The sequence below is a fragment of the Ursus maritimus genome, unplaced genomic scaffold (assembly GCF_017311325.1).
Source record: "Ursus maritimus isolate PB19 unplaced genomic scaffold, ASM1731132v1 scaffold_26, whole genome shotgun sequence".
In the NCBI taxonomy this organism is placed as follows: domain Eukaryota; kingdom Metazoa; phylum Chordata; class Mammalia; order Carnivora; family Ursidae; genus Ursus; species Ursus maritimus.
The window spans coordinates 11,288,270-11,310,484 of record NW_024425119.1 but is presented as its reverse complement, the minus strand read 5'-3'; positions in this window follow the sequence as shown (position 1 = coordinate 11,310,484).

The following is a 22,215-nucleotide window of genomic DNA, read 5'->3' as shown; positions in this document are numbered from 1 at the left end:
CTCATACCCCTTCCCTGGGGACACAACTCAAAAGTTCTGTACTTAAGTTCTATCAGTTTAGAATCCAGGAATTTGAATAAGCAGTTCTCTAAATGCTTACTGGTTGCAATCCTTCATAGTCTGATGACAAATGAACACAGAAAACACAAGATCGGTGCCTTCCTCCATCCCCCACCTTCAAATATAAAATGAATGATTAGGGTCAGGCTAGCTGGAAAGAATAAACTCCTTTCATTTGGCAAAGAGAATAGGGGGTCCACAGCTGTCAACTGTCCATAGCAGTGACAAAATCTAGGTAGGTACTGTGAAGCCCCTGGCACTGACTTTGCAGAGACGTTCCTGATTAGTCCCTGTGTCCGGGCTCTGGGAACAACTCCCTTATTCATCATTCTCTGTGGCTCCTGGCTCCACCCTCTGGATGGTCTTCATAATTGTTATCCTCCTTGACTACATCTGAAGTAGATGGTGGGGAAGAAACCCTCCTGAACAAGGTACAAATTTCAAGCCTAATCCCTGATAATACAAATTTGGAAGCCAGTAAGTCATTCAAATATCACAGGTTTCATTGTCATACTCGAGTACAGTTACCACAAATATTTAGGAAGTTTTGTTTATTTGCTTTCAGTCGGATGTCCAGAGACAAAGATTTCCCTTACATAAATGTCTTCTTTAATTAATTAATTAATTAATTAATTAGCTTACCTATCCCATGACTACTTCAACTTCAATAGTAGCTATCTGGAAGCCACCTGAAATAATGGGATTATGTCTGAAGTTTAAAACCCTTGGTCTGGTCATTTCTACAAGGAATAGTTTCCATGTTTAACTGAAAAATCTTAACGGGCCTTTGTCAGCTAAGGATTTTTCTTCAGTTTTATTACTGTTTGAGACCTAAGAGCTGTGAGATTTTTACAACCATATGAGACCCAAAATTTCTGAACTCTTCTTTTGCGACCCAGTCAATTCATTCCTTTCTCATCTTGTCTTGTAATATGTTGCTAAAAACAACTTCAGCACACCGTTTTAGGTCTTATCAACCACTTCCACTAGGGCTAAGACTAGGTAAACAGGCCTTCCTCAAAGATTTTATATGTAACATTTTAAAAGACTTTGCCACTACATCATGGGAGCCTACATGTTTCCAGCCTCCAAAATCTGTTTCTTCATGATCGAAACGCCTCTAACCGCGCCCACTTTGTGTCACAAATAGGCTGCCCAACAAAGTGATTCATCCATAATATAGACTTAAATTGCTCTTTTCACAGTACTGATGTGTTTGACGACCAGTACTTCTCCATACAGTTACCCGGGAATTAGGATGAGTGAACTTACTGCATCTTTAACATGTGGCTTCCAAGATTGCCTTGGGGTCATCCCCATTCCTGACAGCAGCAAGGAAAAAGGTGTATGGAGGAGTGTTCACGGGGAGATGTTTGTTGGGCTGGACCTGTAGATGATGCACATAATTTTCTCTCATATGACATTGTTCAGATTTCAGCCACATTGCCACAACCACCTGCAAGGGAGGCTGGGAAGTGCAGTCTCTCTGTGGCCCAGATGAGGAGAAATGGAATTGAGGACACGAGTGTCGGAGAGCACGTAGTACCATTACAATCGAAATAGACAATAAGTTATTGTAAAACAGTTTCTGCCTTTAGAAGCATGGCGTAGCTTGTTTGTGTCACTTTGAAAATTTATACAAGCCCCGTATCCATCTTGACTACCAGCTCTTTGTCTCTATTTCTTCTTAAATTCTAAAGATCTCGAGTTCAAACTAAATGTTCCTATCCACATAAAACCCTAGTTGGTTCTGCACTGTAGCATCCGTAGCTTCCTCGTGTCTATTCCCAGCATACGTTGCTTATAACTTCTGATTTAGCTCTTACAATATTATGCAACTAATTATTTATACTTATTTGCTCTAGAACGTGAGTGTGCTCTTTGAACTATAAATAATTTCATTAAATTATTCCTATAAATCATTGAATCAATAAAAATACTTGATAGAATGAGTAACGATAACTGAATTATATAAAACTTTTTTCTAGCCATTTCTATTCAAAATCTAAAATATTTGCATTCAAATGCATGGCTCAGGGAAGAAGAAAGTAGAACTTATGGGAAAAGAATGTCTCATATTTGCATATTTTCATACCTGACTTCATCCTTTTAAGCATTAGCACAAATGGACATTTTTAGCTGGTGCAAGGATAAGTGGATGTTGATTAGCGTTTACTCTGGAAATTCGATAGTACCTGACAAGTAATAAGAGGGGTATTCATGAAGCTTTGTATCTCTTCCCAGAACTGTTTGGTTTAGCACTGGAAGTACAGTTTCAATAGAGTGAACTATTCTTTTGTGAAGGTCTCTGGGACTATAGCAGAATTGCGGTTGTCCTTTCTGGAAATAGGATGCAAACATCTCTAAGTGGATGTCAACCTGCAAGTGTTTAGCTATGATGCCGTCAGTGAGGCACCACATCAGAAATATTTTCATGGAAATGTGAGTTGGAATGAAGATCTCTTTCTGGTAGTGGCATTCTGGTAGGAATGCAGGGAAATGGGTTCATTGGACTGGCAAACTGCAGTGAATGGGTCAAGAATGGGAAAGTCTCATCAACTGATTTCATCCTTACCAGCTTGGCTATGGTCAGAATCACTCAACAGTGGGTGACACTATTCGATTCATTTCTGGTGGGACTGTCTCCACATCCCTATGCCATTGGTAAACAACTAGCAAAAGCGGTTACTATTCTTTGGGCACTAATCACTGAACTCCCTGGTTTGCTACCTGCCTAACATTTTCTGCTTCTTGAAGGTAGCCAAGTTCTCCCACTTCTTTTTCATCCGGCGGAGGTGGAGAGAGAACAGAATGGGTCTCGTGCTTTTCCTGGGGACTTTGTTCTTATAGTCTGTTAACTTCTGAATGTAGGATGCCCCTGGTGAGTTGTGGATGAGTACCTATGGGATACATGAGAGACTTTGCATTTAGACATACGTGTTTGGTCTTAAAAGGCTTCTACTTCCTAGCTTCACCTATGTTAAGCTTTCTCCCCTTTCTCCTGTCCCTGACCTGTTTGCTCCTTTTATTTCTGTTCTTGGTGAGACACCAAGAACCTACAGCTCAACCGGATGGGCTTGAGGGACTCCAGCAGAGGCCCACACAAGGGCCGTGAAAGTGGTGACGACCTTCCTCCTCCTCACCACCATTTACTTATTTCCACTCCAGTAGCAAGTTGGATCTTCCTTAAGGTACAGAGATAACAATCAGGCCAAGATGCTTGTCATGGTGACTTCAGCTTCCTTTCGCTCATAGCACTCTCTAGTTTTGGGAAACAGCATGCTAGGAGGGATACCTGAGACTACGGTGGCATCTGAAATTCTGTCTGAGAAAATGAATACATTTAGCTTCATAGATAGAATTTGAAAGAAGTTTCTGTATTCTAAGGGAAAATACCTTAACAGAAGACCTTGTAGGTTCATTTTCAACTTCAACATTTCTTTCATCGGGTCCTTTAGGTGTTGAACAGCACTGAAATTTCCCTTACAACATGCTGTTACCTAATCAATTTACTCAAAGTGATCTGATATAATGTTTGATTAAAAGGGAAATCTCTCTTCTATAATAACACTTTCAGGCAGCAGATTGAGATATGAAGTAGAAAGGTTATAAAACTACATAGTGGAATATTAGTAAATATGTATGTTATTCAATGCAGTATGAAGAAATATATGTAATCACCGTCATAGGAACAGAAAAGAATAAACAAAATTTTTTCAACTTATGATAAATTCACAATTGTAATAAAAAAAGATTATATTATGTGTAATAATAGTTAAATAAATATAAAGGTGTAAACAGTTTGAAGTACTAATTTTGGGAAGGATCTGTAGCAATGGGATTTTTCATACGGTATTCATAGGATTAAAAACTGGGAGAAACAAGTTTGTGCAACAGTATGGCATTTTGTAATGAAGGTGAAGATGCATATCCTGAGACATATTAATTGCAGTCCTATTTATATTCACTAGAGAATGTTTGGTATTTGGGCACCAGGATATATATGCAAAAATGTGCATATTACTATTTTTCTTAATAGCTGAAATTGAGAAGTCATACAAATGTCTATTATGATAAAGTGGATAAATAGGTTATAGCATACTGATACAACTGAATACTATGAAACAGTGCAAATGAACAAATTGGATTTGTAATGTTTTTTAGTTCTTTGTTAGACAAAAAAAGACACAAACATAGATTAGTTCGTAAAGCAGAATACATATTCAGTGTAGTGTTTGGATTTGTGTGTGTATATATAGTGCTCCTTTGACTACTGTAATAAGGTAACCCAGATTTAATCACAGTAGCTAGAAATGCAAATAAGCAGTGGGAGAATTTTGCTTGCTAATGATGCTATTAAAGTATGAAAGAAATTTACTGTATGATTCTATAGAGGATATATATGTCTGTATGAAAATGCAATAAAAGCAAAGTAGTGGTTGAGATAACTTTTGTCACAATATTTAGAATGTAGTAAAGGAAAAAAAAATAGGATGTAAATCATTATAAATATGTTGGTTTTAAGTTGTCCTTGATGAAGTGGTAGGTGATGGTGTTCTTTTAGCCTAAGCCCCAATGTTAAGGCCATGGGGATGTGTTGTATGACAGTGAAGTCTGCCACTTAGAAAGCCAGGTGAAGTCACATCTGTCATTTACTGGTTTCCCATTTAGCTGTCATCATCATCATCACGTACCTAATTTAATGATATATACTTGAAATGTTTATGTACATAATTTGGACACTGCCTAAGTAATTTCCTGGAGATTTTCATTTTTTTTTTTGGCTTGCACTTCTAATTATTTTTAAAAAGCCTTCTTTAAGAACTTGGTGTTGTATTTTATTTTGTTTCCCTCTAGCAGATTTGTAGAATAGCAAAAGTTTGTTCCCATCACTTAATCAGTTAAGTCTGAGAAAATGAATAATCAAGATTAAGAATTCAGTAGACATATTTAACAACCAGTCAGACACAGTGGAAGAGACAGAATTAGTGAATTAGAAGGTAACTAACTACCCAGAATGAAACATTAAAAGACAGAAGAAACATTAGAAGATGGAAAAGATGGAAAATATAGGCTACAGAGTGAGCGACCTGAAGGTTATATAGTCTATGTCTTCTCTAAATTCTCTTTGTAAAGCGTATAGTTTCTTTGGAGTCCATCTCTTTATTTTAGTACCAAATAATATACAGGTAGAAGCAGTCATTTGATGCCTACAATGCTTTACCTCATTGCCTCTTCGCTCAGATACAAAAGTTAATTTCATTCATTTTCTGTCTTTAATAGCAAATATTTCAAAAGTGCCTAACGTGCCACCATTTTTATAGCCTCCTCTATCAGTATCCTCAACATCAGTGCCATATATTTAAGCTTTTGTTGCCATTATAGCCCCGTTCTAGTATCAATTTTTGTACCAGTCAGCTTTTATTGTGTAACCACCACAAAACTCAGTGATAGACAACAATAAATGTTTATTTCTATATATCTCTGGAGACCAGTAATGTACATTGGACTTGTCTAGATACAGCCACTGTTTTCCTAATCCCAGTTATGTGTCTGGGGGCTACCTGGAAGCTGGTTGATCAAAGCTGAACCTGATGGAGCACCTTGGCTCCTCAGATCTTCCATTCTTCTCCCTGGATCTGTTCTCTAGTCTAGGCATAACCTTCTCCTGATGTTAGTAGAAGTGAAGGGTGAATAAGGCCCAATATGTAAGTCCCAGTGATGTAAGTCCAGCAATGAAAGACTGCTTGCAAAATATATGCCAGCATCTAATTAGCCAAAGCAAATCACATGGCTGAGCACAGAGTCAAAGAATAGAACAGACCATCCCTCTCATGGTGAGAAGGTACAGCAGTGTTACAGGCTGAAGAATTTGGGACCAACTTAAGCAATCTACTGTAGCATCCCATACATCATAAAAGCAATTCTAAGTGACATTTATGTATGCATATACCTGAGTCTCAATTTTCTACTCTTATCTGGAATTCTCCATCTGTAGTAAGATCTTAAAGATTACAGAGAGCTCCACTTGGATTTATATTTCAGAGATTACCACTGTTACCCTTTCTGGAATTCTGTAAATTCTGTTTCTTTTCCCCCTATAAGTCTCCACATCTGTCCTATGTGTAAACTTCTCACAATTTTTTGCTTATCAATAAGTCCATTCTGTTAGTTCCTTAATGGGTTGCGCTCATCTTTTCACTGGAGTCTTACTGGTCAGTTTGTTTCGTCTTTATCGAAAATACTGGGCAGGAAGTATTTTTATATGCACTTTACATGCACTTTTTGTTCATATCCCCCCCCAGCATTATTTCTCTGAATTTTACCTTTTGAAGACTCCTGTTATAGTAAGACTCATAATATAAATATGCTTCATTTTTGATAAAAGCACCTATCATTTAAATTCAACTCCTTTTCTTGTCATTGAATAGGTAATATAATCTGAAAGGATGTTCCATCATCAAACATCCTCTCCAAGTGGGAACTTAGTCCTTAGTCATCTTGCCTGGTTCTCTCCCTCTCACCTTCCATATACTTTCTTTTAATGTCCTAATTTCATATATTTCTTTGTATTTTGATACCTAATACCTGGCATTCTTAACTTCTGAGCCACATTCAGGTACATCTTGAAATTCACTAATTAATGCCAGAAATGTCTCCATGTTCTGTCAATGCTTTGTGTAGTCATCTTAGCAATAAGAACTCAGAATTTGTAAATGCCAGAGCCAGGATTGAGATTCAGGTTTATCTTTTATTTGGGCTAGTATATAAGTCCAGAACTGTCTTATTTCCAAAATCCTTGTTAAAATGGAACTGCAAGGTGTGGATTTTCTTATAGTAGTCAGAGATATTTAAGTTTTAAATCAGAGAAAAGTAACCCAGAATTTTATACAACTGAAAATACCAGGAATAGGGCAACTTTCTGTATGGTTAGGTTTAGACGAGTATGACAGCTGTGGCCAAGCCCAAAGATAAGTCTTGAAAATTACCGTAGCCATTCCCAATCTCTATAGTGACAATAAAATGAATTCTATCACACACATGCACCCTCCTACGACCCCAATATTCTTTGCATGTAGGTAGACTCACTGTCAATGATATTAACCTTATTCCCTTCTGTTGTAGGTAAAAATAATGGCCCCTCAAAAATGTGCACTTTCTAAATCCCCGGAACCTATGATCATGTTACATAGCAAAACAAGTAAGGTTGTAGATGGAATTAATGTTGCGAATCAGTTGATGTTGAAATGTGGAGATTGTCTTGAATTATCCAGGTGGGCCCACTATAATCATAAGGGTCCTTTTAAGTGGAAGAGAGAGCCAGGAGAGTCAGAGTAAGAGAAGGAAATGGGAAGATGTAAGCAGAGATCAAAGTACTGCGTTTGCTGGCTTGGAAGCAGAGAAGGGGCCTTGAGCTAAGGAATGTAGCCAGGTGCTAGGGCTATAAAAGGCAAGGAATGCAATATCCCCTAAAGCGTCCAAAAAAAAAAAAATGCATCCTTGCCTACACATTGATTATATTCCATTTTGGTTTTAGACCAGTGGAACCCATTTCAAGCTCTGCCCTCCAGAATTGTATAACAAATTCGTGTTGTTTAAGCTACTCTTCGTGATTATTAGAGCAGGAATAGGAGAATAATATACCTCCTTATGCAAAGCACACTGAACTTTTCACCACAGATAGCTTATGATACCTGTCTATGTGTTTGGATAACAATATTCATGGATTATCCAAATCCTTGATTTCTGGCTGCTTTATATGAACGGTTTCAAAAGGACTGGTTAAATTCCAGAAAATGTTATCCATGCACTGTAGTTAATTGGCAGGTCAATTTCAGCCAGGTTGAGCATATTTACCATGTCCAGAAATATCTTTCTTTCTATATATTTAACTGACAATATGACCGGTACACAAACCTAATTTACTGTTGTGAGATTTATCTGGAAGATTTGATTATACTCTTCAATCTCAAACGTCCTATTCCAGAATCTCCAATTTCAGTCGTACTAGTTGTGGCCCTACTGCCACACTAGCATGCAGTCAGCCCCGAGATTCAGTACCTGGTAACTCAAGATGATTTCTAAGGTAATCATACAGGGAACAGGATAAGACTGAGGGTAGGTAACCAACCAGCTATGAGAATTATGAGAAAAAGTATCACTGAGAAACAGGGTCTGTTAGAAAAGAAAACCACAGGCCCAAAATGGTGTCACTTAGACCCCAGTTCCCAAACTTGGGCTTAATACCCAATCTAAATGCAGTTTCAAACACCCCCAGAAATGTAGTCTTACTTGGTCAATCAGCAATTTTTCCATCAGTACCAGTGGGTCTGCCTATTGGGTCCAGTCTATCCCTAAAGAAAGATGAGATAGACTGTATAAGACACTTTGCCACCTAGAAAGCAGCCCCACCTAAAGCAATCCTTTTTTTTTTTTTTTTTTGCTAATAACTTTTTTGACCCTGCTTCCCTTCTATAAAAGCCTTCCATTTTGTACAATTCCTTGGAGTCCCCTCTATTTGCTAGATGGAATGCTGCCCAATTCATGAATCATTTAATAACACCAGTTAGATCTCCAACTAGGCTGAACTTTGTTTTTTAACAGATTTAGTGCCAGCAACAGGATCTGAAGCAAACTTCCGGCAACATCCAGGGATGAAAACCACTGGCATTGTACCTGCGAACGCTTTGAGTTCACGGTCTTTCTTGCCATTTCTGAGAGCCTTGGGTCAGCTCCTCTTGGTCTGAGAGGCTCTTTTTTGCATTTGAGCTACCAATCTAACTGAATTTCCTTTACAGGACAGGTCAGCTTGCACTGGCAGACAGTTATGCCTAGAGCCAACTGAGCTGGCCTGTTTTCCCAGGGCCCAGTTATGCTAGCATATTTGCTCAGAGCCCAACTGAGCTGGCAGAAAGCTCTGCCCAGAGCCAAGCCTATAGCCTTTCAGATGGTAATTCTCTGGATAGGAAAGCTCAGCAAGTTTTCGAGGGAGTTGATGGTATTGCGCACAGGGCCTTCTTGTGGCCAGGATTCAGTACTGCCGACGTCTTAAGGCGCGCATTTGCTTGTCTTGTTTTGTGTAGATGAAAGGCTATTTCTAGCAGGGATCTTGGAGGCCAAAAAACTGCAAACATTGGTGGACACAGATCAAGCATTTAAAGGTTGCTGGAGTGCTTGCCACCTCAAGAAGACTCTCGTGGTAGAATAAGCTGGTCACAGAACAGGTTAGATGGACACTAGATCACCTGCCAACCTCAAAAAACCTGAAACGAGGGACACTGTAACATACCCACAACCCCCAACCCTACACAGCACATCCCTTTTAGGTATTAGTTTGGCTTCAGAAACCCGAAGTCTTAGCAATGGGGTCCTTAAATTCTGAAGAGTCAAGTATGCTACCTTCTGGCATGCCAGCTTATTTTATATCTAAGAACTTTAGTCCCAAAAGCTGCAGATATGTAGCAAGATGGAAAAATTTTACTAAAAATAACCTAGAATTACAATGGCCAATATGCATTCCAATTAGATAAGATTGTTCATTTAAGAAATGTGCTTGAATTAAGACTTCCCTAATGAAGCAAACAGAAAGGGATGCCTGTTTTAATTGGTGTGCAAATCTTCTCCCCTTCTCCCAAGGGGCTTCAAGATTCTAAAATAGCCTTATTGAAAGGCTCCTTACCGAAGGCTAAGAGAAATTAAAAACGCAAGAGGTACCTAAGACGAAAGAACTGACAGGACTCCTATCGCACCCCTCCACCCTTCTATCCCTGAGGTCATCCTGGCCTCCTCATTCTCTGTCTGAACTGCCTTTCCACTCTGAAGAGACACTTAAGCAGTTACCTTTAAAAATAAAACCACCAGGTGGCAGGCATCCTCCTGGGCTATCTTTCCCTTCTTGGTCAAAGACTAAACTAAGGGCCATAGCTGAAGAATTTCCTAAATCAAGGAGGATCCCCAGAGGTTTTTAAAAGAATTTAAAATCCTTATCAGAGCCCATGACCCCAGACTGCCAGATCTTTATCAGCTAGTGCACGTGTTGGTAGGACCTGGCGATGCCCCCAAATGGATGTGGGAAGCAGAATGGCATAATGCCGAGGATATTTGAAATACCGTGTCTCCAGGATCTTATAAATCAGAAAAAGCTCCCAGAATAGCAGCTAATCTTTTAAAAGCCATTCCTAGAGTTTCCCCACCCACATTGACTGGTCTGTTATTCAAACACGCAAACAAAAGAAAGATGAACCTGTGGCAGACTTAGAGCCCATCTGGAGGTGGCTGGAGGCTCTTCCTTCAGCGTTCTGGATTCCAGGCACGAAATGAAGTCACCCAGCGTGCTCTCTTTGTACATGGATTATCCCCAGAGAGCCTGGTGCTAAATAAAAGGCAAAGAATAGCATGCGAGGCCTCCAGCCCGACTCACCTCATGGCTACAGCTGAGCATTTTGAAAGGAACTTGAAGTAAGACTGAACAAAGATCTGCTGAATTGTTGGCTTTACGGCTATACCAGCTCCAAGGCCAGAGACCTAAAATAACACCTGGGCCCTGCACATTCTGTCCTTCTGGGGCTCCACCATCAAAACTACGGCCTAAAGGTCAATGCTCGATTTGTAATCAACTAGGGCACTGGGGGAGAAAATTGTCCTCAAAGGTCCTCTGCAAATTCTTCAGTTCCAGTGCCCCCAAGGGAGGATTCCTATACGGGCCCCTCCCAGAGTTGACAGGACTTGGAGGGATTCTCCGGTGAGCTGTTAACAGTAATTCCGTTAAACAGCCAAAATTAATGGAAAAGCTTGCCAAATTTTAGTAGATATTGGAGCTACACTTTCTATTTTAAGTCCCACTCTCACAGGACAACAAATTCCTCTGAGTAAAATGGTGCCCATAGTGGGGGTATCTAAAAAAGCTCACAGTTTCCACCTCAACCAGTACAGATCGCTCTGGGACCTCTTAACTGAAAAGCATTCCTTTTTGCTAGGTGATCCAGCTCCAGTTAATTTACTAGGTAGAGATCTCCTTTCTAAATTAAAAGGGCTGATACACTTTGCTTCTAATGGAGACTTTACCTTAGAATTTCCTGGTCATCCTGAATCTGACCTCTTATGTTCTTTACAATCTGTTCTTGATACAGAGGAAGAATCCTGATGAAGTTCCCCTGTATAGCTGAGGTGCAAAACAAAACAAAACAAAACAAAACAAAACAAAACAGGGGCACCTGGGTGGCGCAGTCGTTAAGCATCTGCCTTTGGCTCAGGGCATGATCCCAGCGTTCTGGGATTGAGCCCCACATTGGGCTCTTCTCCTGGGAGCCTGCTTCTTCCTCTCCCACTCCCCCTGCTTGTGTTCCCTCTCTTGCTGGCTGTTTCTCTCTCTGTGTCAAATCAATAAATAAAATCTTCCCCCCCCCCCCCCCCGCCCCTGTGGGCGGCTTCTAATACGTTGGGAGAATAAAAAGTGCAGAGACTGCAAAATCGCAGATAGTGGGTGTTATACGCAACTAATGAATCATCGAACTTTACATCGGAAACCGGGGATGTACTGTATGGTGACTAACAAAATATAATAAAAAAACATTAAAAAAAAAAAAACGCAGATAGTGACTAAAACTCTTCCTAAATTGCCTCACTCTCCATTAAAGCCTGAGGCCATGTAAGGCCTCACAGCAATGATAAAAATGTTAATTGCCCAGGGCTCCTCATTCCCGGGACCAGCCCCTGTAACATGTCAATCTTGCCAGTTCAAAAACCTAATGGGCAGGGATGGTGATTGTCCAGTACTTGATAGCTATTAATAAGGAGATTATTCCCAGTTTCCTAGCTGTTCCAAACCCCAATGCCCTTTTGTTACAAGTTCCACCGGACTCAAACGGTTCACGACTGTAGACACTTGGTTCAGCTTTTTTCAGCCTCTCTGGAGACCCCAACAGCCCGTAGCTGTTTGCCTTTCTTGGAACAATCAACACTATACCTGGACCATTTTGTCTCAAGGGTTCACTGAGGCCCCTTCTTATTTCTCCCCAGTACATCACCAGGATTTAAGTACCCTCCAGTATTCTGGAAAATCCACCCTTTTCCAATACGCAGACGATCTCTTGCTGTGCTCAGTCAGCAAAGGGGTGTTGCGTCCATAAAGGATTCCATTTATTTGCAACAACAGTTAGCTGAAAAGGGACAGAAACTGTCTAAAGAAAAATGACAATTTTCTCCAGCTACTGTCCATTACCTGGGTTATGATCTAAGTGCTGGCTGAAGAAATTCAGCTGTCTCCAAAAAGGATTAAGATAATCAAAACAATTTCTTAGGCCCACATCTAAGGGGTAGCTTCATGGCGTTTTAGGCCTGGCTGGCCACTGCGCACTGCGGATTCCTCATTTTTCTCTACTGGCTCCCCCACTCTATGAACTTACTAAAATTTCAGTCGCTGAGCCCTTTCCTTGGGAAGACAAATATGAGCAGGTTTTTATGAGGCTAACACAAGCACTGCCAAGAACCGGCTGCCCTAGGGCCATTGAAAGCCTTTCCCTCGATTTCTCCATGAAAGGATAATCAAGCTTTGGGAATGAGCATGCAAACACAAGGCACTAGACATACCTATTACACGCCTATTGCCTATGACCGCATACAACCCGATTCGGTTGCCTGGGCATGTCCAAACTGTCTTAAGGCTATAGCTGCAGCCACAAAGTTAGTAAAAGCCTCAGCAGATTTAACCCGAGGAAATGACCTTTATTTACAAGCCCCCTCCCCCACCCACACACACATTGTTCAGTCTTCTTAACTCCGAATGGACTCAACATTTCTCTGCAAACAAACTAACCTCCTAGGAGATCCTTCTGCTTTCACCACCTAATCTCCATCTTAAACACTGTTAACATCCTTAATCCTCCAATGTCCCTACCCCCACCTGATGAAGGCAAACCCCATGACTCTGAAGCAATAATGTCCCTTTTGGTGACACTGGGTCCTGATTTTTGAGATACTCCTTTGACTAATCTTGATCTAATTTTGTTTGTTGGTGGATCACACTGTAAAAATGAAAAAGGAATTTCTGAGCAGGCTATGCTGTTACCACCCAATATGAACCACTTGACAAGCCAAACCAGCCCAACGAGCGGAGCCCTTAGCGGGGCATGCCAGTTACCAAGGGATGCATTGTCAGCTTTCACACTGATAGCTGGTCTGCCTTTGGGGTCGTCCATGATTTGGGGATGTTATAGAAACAAACGGGTTCTTATATCCCTGGGGACCCTAATAAAAAATGGGCAACAAGTAAATGACTTTGGTGCTATTGAAAATTGCTGTCATCAAAATTGAGGCTGAGCCTGAGTTTCAGGGAAGTGCGCTAGCCAGCTTGTATGCAATAGAATCTATAAAGGTTGTGGCTCACGTGGACAAAGTTTCTTCTGCCTCTGCAAAAAATGACCCCTTGTTGCCAGACTTTTGCCATCCTGATGTCCTTGCAACATGGTAGCAGTCTGCTTCCGGATCAGAAAAACGGTGGTGGTAAATTCAGTGAACAGTCAGGGCTATGGGAAGCCCAAGACGGCTGCTTGGTTCTTTCCAGCTCCCTGGCAAATCCCATTTTTGATTTTGACATTCCTTTACCCCCCATGGTGCATTTAAGATGACTCAGATTGTAAGTAAACATTGGTGGGGAGACTTCCAAAGATTGCTATAACAGTTTACCATCAATGTCTGACCTGTCAGGTCTATAATCCTGGAAAAGTTATTTTTGTTGCCAGAGGCCTCAAACCTTCTCCCCCTGGACCCCTTGAACACCTGCAGCTGGACTTCATTCAATTGCCACCGAGTATGAGTCCCGAATATTTTCTTGTACGTGTGCTTCCTCGATGGTTTGAAGCCTTCCCTTGCCACAGGGCTAAGGCTTTCACGGTTATTTTGCTATAAATATGTCTCCCACTTGGAAAATGTGTCTCCAACTTGAAATATACCTTCCACAATTTCCAGGGATCAAGGCATTCATGTCACTGGGGAGATCATACAAAGCTTAAGGAAAGCCTTGTACAGTTCTTGGAATTATCACTGTCCCTATCATCCTCAATCATCAGGCAAGGTTGGGAGAACTAACAGGGTCCTCGAACTTATAATCTCCCTTGGCGTAAGATGTTGCCTCTGGTCTTGCTGACTGTTCACAGTACCCCCTTTGGGAAACAAACTCAAATGAGGTCATCATTGCTATACATCCTTCTTTTGATCTCTTAGTATCTGCTTGAACAACCACCTACTGTAAGTCTTCAAAGTCTTATGCTAAAACCTATTACCAATGAGGTAATAGCCTTCCCAGATTCCAATTCAAAGGGTCCTGTTGGTCACAGACTGGAACCTGGGGACGAGGTACTCTGGAAATGTCATCAGAGAAAAATAATCCTCGAATCTCATTGGAATGAATCTTACCAGATGCTCCTGACCACTGATACTGCTGTCAGATGAGAAGGTACTGAGTCTTGGATTCTCATCTCAGAGCAGAACAAGGCTCTGCCTGACATCTGGGCCCATGCGGATGCTGGAGCCCTCCAAAACACATTGACACAGAAGAGAAGTTGCTGGCATGAAGGTAGACTGTTTCCACCCAAGACACCAGATTAAGACTTCATACTTTAACTAAACATGAACTCTTTTCTTTTTCTTTTTTTTTTTTAATATTGATGTCTCCAACTTTATTTATTTATTTATTTTTTTAAATGATTTTTTATTATATTATGTTAGTCACCATACAGTACATCCCCGGTTTCCGATGTAAGGCTCGATGATTCATTAGTTGTGTATAACATCCAGTGCACCATGCAATACGTGCCCTCCTTACTACCCATCACCGGTCTATCCCATTCCCCCACCCCCCTCCCCTCTGAAGTCCTCAGTTTGTTTCTCATAGTCCATAGTCTCTCATGTTTCATTCCCCCTTCTGATTACCCCCCCTTTCTTTATCCCTTTCTTCCCCTACCCATCATCCTAGTTCTTATGTTCCATAGATGAGAGAAATCATATGATAGTTGTCTTTCTCTGCTTGACTTATTTCACTTAGCATTATCTCCTCCAGTGCTGTCCATGTTGTAGCAAATGTTGAGAACTCGTTCTTTCTGATAGATGAGTAATATTCCATTGTATATATGGACCACAACTTCTTAATCCAGTCATCTGTTGAAGGGCATCTCGGCTCCTTCCACAATTTAGCTATTGTGGACATTGCTGCTATGAACATTGGGGTGCATATGGCCCTTCTCTTCACTACGTCTGTATCTTTGGGGTAAATACCCAGTAGTGCAATGGCTGGATCATAGGGTAGCTCAATTTTTAACTTTTTAAGGGACCTCCACACTGTTTTCCAGAGTGGCTGTACCAACTTGCATTCAACATGAACTCTTTTCTTACCCTTTTTCTTGCCTTCACTCTGGCATTGGCCTGGAAAGATAATGCCCTCATCCATATCTCCCAGGCTCCCATTGAGGGGGCAGGGTAATCCTTTAGATTGCTGGGTTTGTCATCAAAGATTTCTATCTGTCCCAGATGCTAGGGACCCCTGGGTCCTCCCTGTGACTAATTCTTCTTCTTTTCCTAATGTCACTGCAAACTACAATCAACCCCCCACCCCCAAGAAGTCTTTTATCAAATTCAACTTTTATAGCCAGAATGACCTATGCCTTGTTTCAACCTTTCTTCAATTATAACCATATGTACTCAATTAGACACAGCTACTTATGTAAATCTTGGTATGTTTGCACCCCCACGTTCCCATGATTATCTAGATCAGATCGGCCCCCACTGTCTAAGACCTCATAACAGCAGCACTCATTTGCAGGGTAATTAGAGCAACTCATTCTTTTAGTCTAGGAGATTTTCTTGTATGTGCTGACAACTGATCTTGGCTTGAATGGGTAAAGGCCACAATCCCCGTGAATGAATTCATTAACAGCACCACCCTACCGGGAACAGTTTGTGCTCCATCAGGTGTGTCTTTGTCTGTGCTGGTTATCCTTCTTGGGCCTGTGAATGCCTCGGTAGGCAGCTGGTGCACAGCTGGGCAATGCCCCTTAGGTTATCTCACGGTGTCCCTCACTTTTTACGAGCAAACTAAGACATCTCATTGGTTGACTCCGTGAATGTACTCCATCCCGTTAAAAAAGACCCAGCTGGAAGCATTCATGACTCAGGATTTGCTTCTCTTGGCAGGGCCCTGCTTCCCTAGTTGAGAGGAAGGGAAAATGAGCCCTGGATCAGAAACTTCTCCCTACTAACTCTCGAAGGCACGGCAGATTCCTTTGCCAAGAGAATAGCTTCCCAACAAAAAACCTTAGACTCTTGGGACAAAGTTGTTCCTGATAACAGGATGGCCCTTGACTATCTTTCAGCCGAACAAGGAGGTATCTGTGCTGCGCCTGGGTTAACACTTCTGGAAAAACTGAAACTCAGTTGTATAAGATCACTGAGCAAGCTGCTTGGCTTCAAAGGTTGACTCCTTCCACAGGGTCTTCCTTTAACTTATTTGATTTAACTGGTTTGGGTCTCAGGGACCATGGCTTAGAAGTGCATTTCAAACATGGGAAGTTATCCTGCTTATAGTAATCACCATCATCTCTCTGCTGTGTTGTATTCTCTCCAAAGTTTTACCTTTTTTAAGGATTTAATTTATTTATGAGAGAGGGAGAGCGCACATGAATGGAGGGGAGAGGCAGAAGGAGAGGGAGAAGTAGACCCCTCCCTGATGAGCAGGGAGCCCGACAGGGGGCTCAATCCCAGGACCCTGAGATCATGACCTGAGCCGAAGGCAGACGCTTCACCGACTGAGCTACCCAGGCGCCCCTCCCTCAGAAGTTTTAAATGTGTGTTCTCAGTCACTAACCACCGAGCAAATGATCTCCTTTAAAACCGGGACATCTGAGGAATCAGGGAAATAACCAGCTTAAAGAATATGAATCAGAAACGGTAACTTATGCATATCACAGAGGCTAAGTAAAAAATGTCATGATACCACCTGAAGGAGCAAGAAGAACCGTGAACTGCAGTGTGGAAGCCAAGAGTGGCGCTTAATGCCTTAAAATATCGTCACATCTTTCAGTTAAACGGAGAGTCTGGTCAAAGACGGGGGAATTGTTAAAATGAAAACCATAGGCCCAAAATGGTGTCATTTAGACCCCAGTTCCCAAACTGGGGCTAAATACCCAATCTAAATGCAGTTTCTACCTCCCCCAGAAATGTCATCTTAACTGGTCAGTCCGCAATTTTTCCATCAGCATCAACAAATCTGCCTCCTGGGTCCAGTCTATCCTTAAAGAAAGATGAGGTAATCTACATGATAACACACCTTGCTTTTCCCCCAAGAAAGCAGCCTCACAGAGAACAATCCTTTTCTTTTGCTAATAACTTTCTTGACCCCACTCCCCTTCTATAAAAACCTTCCATTTTGTATGACTCCTAGGAGCCCCCTCTGTTTCCTGGATGGAATGCTGCCCAATTCATGAATCGTTTAATAAAGCCAGTTAACGCTTCAAACTTACTGGGTTGAATGTTGTTTTTTAACAAGTATGACTTAATTCTGAATATACAGACACTATCCATCCCTTATGAAGACAAAATAATGTGCTGGGTCATTCAAGTCCCAGAAGTAACCAACACAAAACTTTCCAACTTCAAATACTCTGAAACTTGGAGATCCTCCTCCATTTCCCACTGTTTCCTGCTCTTGTCAACCCATGAAAACTCTACCTTTGATTCACTGACCCAAAATATGTGGAAGAAATACTGGAAATATTATAATAGAGCCACATTAAATACCTGATGTAAGGGAGGGAAAGGTCAAGGAAAGCCATCATGTGGCCTTTGGTCTTACCTCAAGAATATAATAGAAGTTATCAGGAATTATAACTGAACCAGCATGTGGAAGAGCAGCGTGGAAAAGAACATCAAAATCACATGGCCATGTTTTCTATTCTCTTCATACATATTTAGATTTAAATAATGGATGCACAGTCCTTCCCCTAAAAACAAGGCGTCAGCAACCATTCTAAACAATGACTCTGCACCTCTGTGTACTTGCTCTCAAACTGTTTATGCCTTCTCTAAGTTTTCTTTTTTATGCTTCACAGTGAATTCTGGTTTGATTTTTTTTTTTCTTGACTTAATTGGTTTAGCATATTTCAGAAAAGACTTACGGTTATTTTTATTTTTCCAGGTTTCTGCGCCCTTCTCTGGTTTTGCCTCGAGAGAGAAAATCTATGTGAAAACCCCTGTATCACGAATTATGCTGACAAGTTTTCAACTCCTCTTTTGTAAGTAGAGATGATACCGGTAGGTCAAGTAGAGAGCCCACAGCAGGGGGGGGGGTGTCCCGTAGGACCGGCCAAGAGGGTCCTCGGCTTCACGCGGGATGGAAATCACATGTAAGCCAGTGGGAGGTGAAAGCGGAGTTTGTTGAAGACATAGAGAGAGCAGGAACAGATGGACCATCCAGGAGACTTGGAAAGGAAAAGAGCATGAGTCTCCTCTTTGTTCAGGGCGTGGGGTTTTTATTGAAGATGGTGGTCTGCTGTCCATGTCGTATCAGGCATCCAGGAATCGGTTAGAGCAAATATGAGGGCTTAGATGTTATTCCTTGGAGTCCAGGGTCCTGAGATATCTAGCGCCGGTGGTCTGGAATGTGCATATGATAGCTTCCTCCAGCCACTCTCACCTGGCCCTTCCTTCGATGTTATTTATTCTAGAGAATCGTTAGCTCTTGTCCCATATAAGGAGGACATACAATATTTGCATTACGAGGCATGTGTAAAGTGGGGTGGGGGTGCAGTTCCCAGCAAGAATAGAAGCAGGAAAAGAAGCCTAGGAAAACAAGAGCCTTTTCTCTCATGGGGTCCCTTGGGTTTCCCTGTTTCAGAGATTCAGGAAAGCTTGTATATTGATCCAAATGACTTAAGCCTTAGGGCACAAAGAATATTGCAGATCAGTACAAGGTACTTTTTCTCATATTTGTGTGATAATCACATGGAAACTCAGCTTTTCATTCACCTTCATTCAGAGTGATAGTGCCTGGGATTAGCAGAACTGTTGGATAGGAAGAAAAACTTTTATATGTAATTACCACTTCTTTTGGCCACACATGTCTGAAAAATTTCTGGATTATAACTATACAGTAGAGTATCACATATATGCACACTGCCCGAGATATTGAACGAGGCGAAGCAAACTATTGACTGTATCCTTTCTCACGTTAGGTATTTCAGTTGAGTTGGACAATGTGTCGCTGGTGGTGGAAATTCAGAGCATTCATGACAGGATTTTTTGGAATTGTTTGAAAGTACCCATAAACTGCATTTGTTGGGTCTGGTATCCGATTTCCTTGGGCAAATTTATCCTAACACATTTATTTCCAGAATAGGTTGTGTTGAATATGGTATGAGTTCTGAATACTATGTGAGTTTTCGGTAATAAAAAAAATACTTTATGCTATTTTTTATATCACTTCTATATTCTAACGTTAAACTGGAAAAAAGCCCACTATTTTCCTTTGTACATGGACTACTCATTCAACAACCTTGTTTGTGATTTGTTTTTGAATATCTGTTAGGGGGCCCATATTATTATATTTGGTCTGTTCTAATTTTTAATTCCTCCCATCTTTAAGATCCATTCCTATTCATATTCTTCAGGTGTGTGTTGATACAAAATTAGCAAAATACTACAATTCTTTTGGTCTGTATTTTACCTTCTTATGCATCGCACTTTGTAGCTTAATACTCGGGGCCTTCTGGGCACTGAATATGGTTATAGGTCAGAGCACTGAGATGAGGTACAGATCTGTCCTGGAGGATGAGTACTCCTCTACAAGGGAAACACCTCGGGGGAAGTCATTATAGGCTTTTGAGGTGAGGGAACACTAACCTCAGGGAGGAGGGAGGCTGCTTCATCTGACAAAGGAGGCTCAGCAGAATTGAGGGGCTCAAGGTTCCCCAGATGCTTTGAAATCCGCCCATACGTCCCCCTCCCAAATGATAGGATTGCACTTCTTTTTTTTTTTTTAAGATTTTATTTATTTATTCAACAGAGATAGAGACAGCCAGCGAGAGAGGGAACACAAGCAGGGGGAGTGGGAAAGGAAGAAGTAGGCTCATAGCGGAGGAGCCTGATGTGGGGCTTGATCCCATAACGCCGGGATCACGCCCTGAGCCGAAGGCAGATGCTTAACTGCTGTGCCACCCAGGCGCCCCAGGGATCTCACTTCTTTTTAACGAATGCCACAAACACAGGAGTTTGTGAGGTTGTAAACTCATCTTGCAACGCAATTAATCTGTTGCAGGATTTGATTTGGTTTGGTTTTCAGAAATTTCAGCCCTTCTGCTACCACAGATGAGTTTCTTTTATAACAGTCATAGCAAATCTCTGATCTTTTACCTAAACTCATCATTTTCATTTTTCAAGTTTTCCAGCACATTTCTTTTTTTGAGGAGGGGTGGCAGAAGGAGAGGGAGAAAGAATTTTTTTTTTAAGATTTTTATTTTATTTTACTTTACTTTTTAAAGATTTTATTTATTTTTAGAGAAAGAGAGAGAGAGAAAGAGAGAGAGAGCATGAGCAGGGGGAGGGTCAGAGGCAGAGGGAGAGGGAGAAGCAGGCTCCTGGCCTGAGCCGAAGGCAGCTGCTTAACTGACTGAGCCACCCAGGTGCCTCTTATTTATTTATTTGAGAGAGAGAGAAAAAGAGTGAGAAAGGGAGAGTGAGTGAGCACAAGTGGGGGGAGGGGCAGAGGGAGAGAGAAAGGGAGAGAGAGAATCTTGAGCAGACTCCCTACTGAGGGCAGAGCCTGACATGGGGCTTGATCCCAAGACTCTGAGATCATGACTTGAGCTGAAATCAAGTCGGACACTCAACCGATTGAGCCACCTAGGCACCCCTTCCAGCAACATGTAGAAACAACCAACCAACCCCATTCTACTTCTTCTTTTCACTCATGTATTTGATGATAGCAGCTACTTGCTCACCTTGCCTTCTTCTATAGACACTTGATTATGGGAATCTATCTACAGATGATAATTTAAGTAACTATTGTCACTGCATGCCATGAATTACCGGTATCCCCTTTACCATTGGAAAGAGGGTCAGGAACGACCTTAACTCTATCTTATGAGAAAAATAATTCCAGACAGCTCAGAGAACATATCCTAAAGGTTTGGTTTCTTGGAACTACTTCCATGACCAATTTTTGCATCATCAGCACTGTGAGTGTTATGGAATATGGGGTTTATACAGGGATTAGACCTTATACAATTGTGAAAGCTTATGAGGAAGTCTGTGACAGAAGGCTTTGCCTTTGTGTCAGGTTGTGGGTTGGAAGGCAAAGTAGGTCACGGTGTTGGCAGTTGGGAAGAAAATCTGGTTGTAAAGCAGAGAAGCAGGATAAACAGGACATAGCAGTAAAAACAGTAACCCTCGCAGAAAAACTGGACTTGGTGTTTGTTTCTAACTTGAACTTCACAAGATGACGCACAGAGGAAGCTGTTGCCTTTGGCCATGTTTCTGTACAGACTTCCACACTGGGACACCAGTGGCTGGATGAGGCTGCCTAGTGGAACTGGACAAACTGCCGTCCTGACTGACGCTCCACGCTGGCAAATCAGTGACAGTGTGCTCAAACAATATCGCTTCTCGCCAAATTCAGCCATCTGTGTAAACACCCCACCTTCTCCTCCTACCCTCTCATTTGGAGTAGCTTGTTTTGCTTAAGGTCTGGGAAACATCATAGAATCAATCAAAGACTTACCCAGAAAAATAAAGAGTGAACGGCTAGGGAAAAAAAGCACCCCAAAACCCCAAAAAACCAAATGCCCCAACAGGAAAAGTATGTAAAGATGCAAAGTTTGGGGGACATTTATTGGTAAAATATATTGCAACAACTAAAAAATGATACCCAGACTAGTCAAAGGCTCAGCAACATGGACACTCTCTTTCATATACTTCTGGTCAGAGTGTATAGTGGGATATTCCTTGTGGAGGAGAATTTAGTATAAATATGCATATAATTCAATCTGTATCTATCTACATACACATACACATTCGATACGCATGTGACCATATGTATTTGGTATATATTATGGTCCCAACTCTGAAAAGTTATCATAACAAAATAATTACAGATGTGCAAGGAGATTTAGT